Source organism: Ochotona curzoniae, unplaced genomic scaffold (genome assembly GCF_017591425.1).
Source record: "Ochotona curzoniae isolate NIBS_2020 unplaced genomic scaffold, NIBS_Ocur_1.0 contig_883, whole genome shotgun sequence".
NCBI classification, from domain to species: Eukaryota; Metazoa; Chordata; class Mammalia; order Lagomorpha; family Ochotonidae; genus Ochotona; species Ochotona curzoniae.
The window spans coordinates 14,640,798-14,649,229 of record NW_024466599.1 but is presented as its reverse complement, the minus strand read 5'-3'; positions in this window follow the sequence as shown (position 1 = coordinate 14,649,229).

The following is an 8,432-nucleotide window of genomic DNA, read 5'->3' as shown; positions in this document are numbered from 1 at the left end:
GTGGTGCCTCCAACTATATAAGGACTCAACAAGAGGGGCCTGAATGTTGGGTCTTCAGATCTTTAGAAGAGAGGGAGACAGAGATGGAGAGAGGAAGGGGGAGAGGGTGAGGAAGGAACAACGAGACAGACAGAGGCAGAGATCATCCATGCACTAGTTCACTCCCCAAATGCCTGCAAAATCTAAGGCTGGGCTGTGTTGAAGCCAGGAATGGTGCATGGGCATACAGTTAGGAAATTTAGGAAATGCAATTTAAAATAAGATGCAATTTCTATCCAGTCATAATAGTAAATATCATGTTTATGGTAGGATATCATGTTACTGACGAATGAAAACAGGCACTTTACACATACCCCAAAGTGTGTGTGTGTGTGTGTGTGTGTGTGCGCGCGTGTGAGAGAGAGAGAGAGAGAAAATCTTGCATCTACTGAGTCACTGTTCCATTAATACAACAGCCAGGGTAGCCCAGGCTGAATCTAGTATCCATGAAATCCATTCCAGGCATCCCTTGTTCAAGGCAAAGCCTTGGCTTCAAGATAGTGAAGCCATCATCTGCCTTTCAGCATGTGCTATAGTTTGGAGCAGAGAAGTCAAGACCCAAACCAGGCACATTGATGCAGCAAGTGGACATCTTAAGTCATGACTTAACCCCAGGATCATTCCTATTCTATTGGTAGGGATAGAAAAAAAGTGACAGCTTTCAAAATACAAATCCTTATCCATACGCATTCATTTTATGTGTGAATGAATGTATGGGTAAACTCAACTCAGACTCTGCAGCATCTATAAAGCCAGTACTACTCCTGTTCCATATTATTTTGGAGGCAATTATTTTGGAGGCAATTAAAGCAAATACTGGTGAAGTAATTTGCTTAAGATAAAACATGGCACAAAAAAGTCTAAAAGATCAACATTTTATAGTAGATAGTCTGACCCCGTAATTGCACACTCTAGTTTCTTAATAAACACTATCTCTGTGTGAATGTATAAGACTGTCATTCTTGTAGACTTACCAAAATGATATCAGATACACATAAATGTGAAACGGTGTAGAACCATACCATGAACAATGAAGTAAACGTTAAAAAGAATACTATAAATCTGTGGCTGTTGATTTAAGGCACCTTGTGGCACTGGTTAACTTTGTCATGGATTCTGGAAATTTGGAACGATTATCAAATTTATTTTGCATTTCATTACATTTTTGCATGGTATTCCTATTTTTGTCATGGTCATTTAAACCTGTTTTAATTAAGAAGAATTCAGTAGATAATGAGCATCTTGTCTGGGTATCTGACCTGGAGTCCTACCCAAAAACGCACACACACTTTGGAAAGCCAGCTTCCTGTCTGTTCTTCGCCCACGGTGGGAGAGAGTGGAGTCCTGAGAACTGTGCAGGAAGGTTGATACACTATCAGAAACAGACCAAGAGAAAATATAAATGTGTTCCCATCCATTTCACTTGGGAGACAGTTTGCCACGTGCCTCCGTGCTGTGGAGCTTCCTGCTGGGCTTCGCCTTGCCTTCCTAGAGCCCTAATAACTCATTCCTCGAAAGAAATGTCAACTTACTCAGGCTGCTAACAGAGCAGATGCTCTGCTGACGTCTGTGCAAAGTGTCAAGTGACTAAAACACAGATGCCAAAGATGGTAGAAAATCCTCCCCCGATCAGTAGCTGCCATGTGCCCTGTGTCCTGGCATTTGGTTACCAGCTCCAGGACTCGGGATTAGCCCTGTCCTCACGTACAGAGTTCCCAGTACAGTGAGTGCCGGGGCATCTGGGAACTTGGCTCTCTCCCTGTCCCGTCACAAGCTGTTCTCTGTGATCATCAAGTAGCCGGCATCTATTTATCTTGCTTTGCTTTGGAAAAATTTCCACTCTTATCTGGGTGGTGTCCTTTTTCTTTTAACATATATTTTAAACATTTGGTCTTTGTAAGGTGTCTTTTTATTTCCCTTCAGTGTTATCTAATATTTAGGTACTTTCATGCAAAGTCTTTATTAGGAAACAACGTAATAAAAACATGGAACTTCTGAATGTTTTCCCTTTGTGTTCTCATGCATAGCTTGATGTGAACTTCAGAGGTTAGCAGGCGATGTCTGGCTCAGTGCTTAAGATGCTGCTTGCAATGCCTGCATCCCATATCAAAGTGTCCACATTTTGAATTCATGATCCACTTCCAACTTCAGCTTACTGTAAATGTGCATGGTGGGAGGCAGCAGGTGAAGGCTGAAGTATAAGGATTCTTGATACCCCTGAGGGAAACCCAGACACTGATTTCAGCCAGGGATAACCCTGGCTGCTTTAGGCATTTGTGGTGAGATACAACAGATGAAAAAAAAAAAACCTTCTCTTTGTCTCTGTGCCTTTCAAATAAAAAAGTAATATCAACAGATGGTAATAGTTCTATTTAATAAGACAAATGTGACATCTTTGAGTTCCAACTTCATGTCCAAAGCAGCACAGAAAGTTGCCAAAGGAAGTGGATGGAAAGCTTAGTTTGTACCATGGTTTCCTACATATCAACTCTGCTGCGATTCTCCACAGTCAGTGTCTTCCTCTGCACTACAAAGTTTATCGTATTTATTAAAAAAAAACAACCATCTAAGTTAATAATGCTGTGTTATTGCTACAGAACTAATTCAGAATGTTAAATAGAAAAAAGAAAGAAAAGCAGCAAGGAAAGACAGGAAATGTGAGGAAGAAATGGAAAGACGAGAAAAACAGGAATGATACGACCAGGATTAAGTAAGTACAGAGGTGGCTTCATCAAGAATGTATTTATGACAAAAATTGATATTTTAATTCCATATACATTTTTATTTTCTAAATTTTGTCATCTTGATGTTAGCCCTTGATAAAGTGAGAAGTCGTACAAGTTGGTACATTTTTACATTTTCAGTTTCCATCTAATATAATTTTAAGACTATTTCTCAGTTTCCATGTGTTGGGCAATTATGATCTTCACCTCTGTGTTATAAGAGATCTTCAAAATTCCCTGAAAAATACGTATTATGAATATTTCATTTGGGGGGAGGTACAAAAGTATCACCATTTTCATGAGCATTTGGAAATCCATCCATCTGTCTGCCAAGTTATCTGTCCATTTACCCATCCTGGAAAATAACTTTTGACAAGTCATTGTTGGAAACTGGGGGCTTAAACTAGTTTTTGGAACTCTCCAATAAAAATATTGCCTTTTTCTTCTCTCTCTATGTATTTCTGCTGCTAGGAACTAAAGCATATGTTAGAATCATGACTCAACCTCTGGCCGTGCACTTTCTCGTCAGTGTCAAAAGTCAACACAACAGTCACTTCTCTATAAAATCAGCAAATAATGATTAAATAACCCACACAAACATGTCTACCTCAATCAATCATCCTTTTAAACAGCAAAGTTCAATAAGAATGTTACTTCCTTTTAGAAACACTGTAGCAATTTACCATTGCAAGTATTTTGTTTACATTATATCTATTGTTAATGGAATTGTTCTTTTGATATCTTTTAAAAGCAATGCGTTTTAGCAGATACAGATGCTACTGCTGTTTGTATCCTACAACTTTTCTGAATTCATACGTTGATTCTAAGAGCTGTTTGGTGCAGTCATTCTCTGTATCTTATGCTGTCTGCAAACAGGGGAACTGAATACTCCCCTACCCAGTTTAACACATTTTATTGCTTTCTCTTGCTCACTCAGATGAGAACATAATACCAGGACTTTATAAATGTTCCGGTGTATTATTGCTGAAAGGGACTGTTGAGGTCCTGCGGTATCATTTCTTGAGTTTATATATAAGCTGAGATCCAGAAGAGAACAGCAGCTAACCAGCTATAAAGCTCTCTCTCTCTCTCTCTCTCTCTCTCTCTCTCTCTCTCTCTCTCTCTCTCTCTCTCTCACCAAGGCTTTTTGACTTCAGGCAAGATTATCCATGTGTTGCAGAGAGAATCTTCCATTTTAGATTAGGTTTTTGTATCTTCTCATCACATGTTTTTTTGTCATCTGAGGCAGACCCAAGCCCTGACTCTCACAACTGATGCTTATTAATAAGGATGAAAATGAAGATGGGAGACTGGGAATGACATACTCTATGTCCGCTGTGTGTGCATGTGTGTCCACTTATGCTTCTGTGGCAAACTCTGATCATCTATTTTTAATGTAAAAAGAATCTGCCAATCTAAAATCTTAACAAAAACTTAGTAGTGTCCTTGAAGAATAAAGGTAGTGTTGAGAAAAGGGGCATTTTTCTGAATCAGTTTTGTTGAAATGCGAACTTTCTTGAAGTAGTGTCTAGATGGATAAATGAAAAATACATTTGCTCTCTAACCCTAGCAACCAGCAATGGATGCATTAATACTGATATGTTACAAAAGGTTCAAAAATAAAATTTTATATTCTGAGATTTTTTCTCTTCTCATTCCTTTTTCCCCCCTACTGTATCTATGTGAAATGTGATGGACTATTGAATCCTGACAACACCTTGAATGGGGTCCAACAGTAACCAATCAGATCAATGCAACTCAGATAGCCCTCATGGGACATGACAAGAATCTGCTGTCCTTTAGGTTGCAATTACCCTGCTGGTAGCTGAAAGAGTGACCTCCTTTACTCTGGTAATTACTGGATTCAGACCTAATGTCTGGTCTCATTTCAAAATCCCTGTCTGCAGTGCCTATTCCAAGGCCAAGTACAGTAGTCGGTGAATCACCATAGCTGCCAAAAATCAGAACTTGAAGAGCGTGTCTGCTGGGAGATCATCACGCCTGTTCCCGTTAGAATCAACATTGCTCTTTCTGGCTCATTTAATGTAAAATGCAATTCTGTTTCAAAGATAACCACTCTAACTCACAAATGGTTGACAGCCACAAAAGTAGAGTGCAGGCTCTGAACTTAAAAATAGTTTGAGTCTGATTATGAGTGTTTTTTTTTCCACAGAGAAATATCTAACAGGATAGGAGAGAATAAAGGGTGTTTGGCTTTATCAACTCAGGAATAAAGACACTCTAAAGGTGTGACAATTGAGTAATGGGATTTGGAACTAGAGTCATGATCTTCTATCTCATATTAAGAAACATTTTGAAGGAATAATATATAGGTTTTATTAAAATTTATGCTGTGATTTATCTTGCTAAACTTCTCCAGTGATTTATTAGGCATAATTGCGAAGAAGAGATAGTTCAGTTTTTCACTTCTTGGTTAGAAGTTAAGTACTCTTGAGTCTAAACTTGGGGGACATGTCCTTATTAAAATGGAACTCATAATTAACATTTCCATGCATTTTCTATAATCCAAACATGCAAGAGGGAACATTTAAATGGCTAGCAATTAAAATGAAAACATTTTGCTTTTCACTGGCAGCCTTTTAACTTTTCAGTGAATCATATTTATAGTTATCATTATTAGACATCTGGAAAAATATAGTTATGCTTGCTATTTATATTACAAACTAAAGACTTTGAATCACTTTGTAGACATGATCTCATTAGTGCTCTGTGAGGTAAGTGCAATTATCTTCATTTTATTGAGTTTAAATTACTTTCCAAGGTGTCAAAGAAAATTGTGGCAGGATATAGAAAAACATCAAGGTTTCTTAGTGTCCGCTTTAATGTAAAATCCTACTCAATAAAATCAGGAAAAAAAAAATGAATCCAGTTTTAAGAGGAGAGAGAGTAATTTTCTACAAATAGTCATTTGACGTAGCTGAGACATAACATTTTGTAGTTATGCCATTTTCAGTATAATTTATCAGTGTGACCCATATTCCGTGGCTTTTGTCAAACCAATACATTGTGCCATGACATTCTCCCAAGTTTTCTGAAAGTTTAACACAGAAATGGAACTGAAATTTTATCTGTAAATGTTGATGTCATTATTCAAGCAGTCATTAGAAAAGGAGGGTGGGTTGAAAGGCGGAGTGATAAAGAGGGCAGGTGGAACAAGTAAGAAAGCCGGAGAGAGCAGTGGCGGGGTGGGGGCGGGGGGTGGATGAAGTATATACAGAGAGGTTTTCCATGCAGTGTTTCACTCCCCAAGGACTTGAGTGGATGAGTCAGAGGAAGGCTGTCTCCACAATATTAGCAGGAAGTTGGATCATATTTCGAACAACTGGAACTAGTCTTCAATTTGGCTATGGTTGCCAGTGATGGTTTAACCCACTGTGTTGCAAAGGCAGCCCGTATCATTAACCTCTAGTTGTTTCCAAGTTCTTCAGCCCATAGCATCCAAGTCCACATATAGAAGCTGGGCTTGGAGAGTAAGCGCTTAGTGCAGAGGTTTAAATGTTCACATGCCACAGCAGAGCCCTTGTGTTTGATAACAGACTCCAGCACCTCACTCCAGCTTCCCACCAGTGCTTCCTGGCTTTGGCCAGCCCAACTAACAGCTGTTTAAAGCTTTGGGGGAATGAACCAGCACAAGAATGATACCTTTTTCTTTCTTTTTCCCTTTCCTTTTTCCTCTACATCCTCTCATTTTTGTTTCAAATGAATAAACATACTTTAAAAACCAGAAACTGAAACTTTTAGAAAACCTTCAAACTTATTTAGCAGCAGTTTCTTAAATATGACACCAAAAAGTGTAGGCAAAAAAAGACAAACACAGATAAATCAAATCTCATCAAATTTTTTTTTTAAAGTTTCTCACATATTATGAAGACAATGAAAAGGAAAGTCATTAGGAGGAAATATTGGAAGATCATATATTTGACATGGAGTTAAAATGCAGAATCTCTAAAGAAATGCACCAACTAAGAACCAAGAAAGCAAACAATCTGATTGAAAAGTAAGCAAAACTTTGAAAAGAGATTTCTTAAAATAAGCCATATAGAGTTAAGCAAAGAAAAAGATACAAAAACAAAGCAAAACAAAAAATACAAACAAAAAACCCAAAAGGGCCAACCGCACCAGCCTTATGAGACAGTGGGTGAAGTGGCCTGCAGAGCTGCCAGCATCCCTTATGGTTCATGATTCTGTTTTAGAACTAGTTAGTGATGATGGTTGCCAGATATCATGCATGTGAATAACAATACTTAATTGCATGTTGAAGTGGTTAAAATGCAATGTTTTGTGGTGTGTTTATTTTACCACAGAAAGCCCTTCTGGTTTGCATTTCAAATAAAAGCTTAGTTACACAAAGCGCAAATGCAATACACATATTTAAGTTCGTGTTTTCCAAATTGGGTAGCTCTTTATGGGCCTTTATAGTTAAAATAACGCAGTGTTGAAAGCTTCTCTGTCATTTCAGCTGTCTCCAAAAATGTTTAGTAGTTAAAAGCAAAAAAAAAAAATGTTGCACATTATATTTGGGGATTCTTTAGGAAAATATCTATTTTATGTAATAGGAATATCTAAATTTATTTACCTTTGCGAAGCTAAAGATCTTTCCAGAATAACGTGCATATATCTCAGGCCAGGCATTTGTGACTCCTGCTTTTAGCTTCTCCGAGAGCTCCTCATGAAATCCTTTTCTTTCTCTTCTCAGAATAGGTAGAATTGCACAAGTATTTTTGTTTTAATTCGATATGCACAAAAACAACACGTTTCACTTCAAGAGAAAAACCACAACTGTACATGTGCAAATGCATTCCAAGGATTTTATTAAAATAAGAGATTCACAGTAAAATGCTTTGACAGTAGAAATCTAAACACTTGCGGTTATACAAAGTCTGAATTTCATGATAAGGTCAAGCATGGATATATTCTTAAGAATAAAGCAGCATTCCAGAAATAATAAGTAAACAGTCTGGTTTATTTTGAATTTTGAAGCTACCAATTTCAATAAAAAGACTGTAAATTTTGTTGGATGTGAATGTATGTCCAACTAAAGCTTTGAAAAAAATAGTTATTAAGATTGCTACATATGAGGCATTCTCACTGATATTATATTTTCTTTCTTTTTAAAGGTTTTTTTTATTTATTATTGGAATGACAGATTTATAGAGAGAAGGAGAGACAGAGAGAAAAATCTTCTGTCCACTGGTTCACTCCCTAAGTTGCTGCAACAGCCAGAGCTGAGCTGATCCAAAGCCAAGAGCCAGGAAACACTTCTGGGTCTCTCATATGGGTACAGGCTCCCAAGGCTTTGGGCCATCCATGACTGCCTTCCTAGGTTACAAGCGGGGATGCTGGATGGAAAGTGGAGCAGCCAGGACAGGAACTGGCACCCATATGGCATGCTGGCACAAGCAAGGTGACAATTTAAATACTAGGCTATGGTGCTGGGTCCTATATTTTCTAACATATTGATTTTTTACTTCATTTAAAAAATATCACAACCTTGAGTTATAAAGGAGCCATGAGTATGAGTTGAGAAACACGGAATGATGAATTTTTGAGACAGACCCATGGCATAATGATAAACAGCGTGGGCTACATGTCATGTTCTATCATGAAGTTACACAGGATATAATCCAGACTGTGCAATGATCAACACTG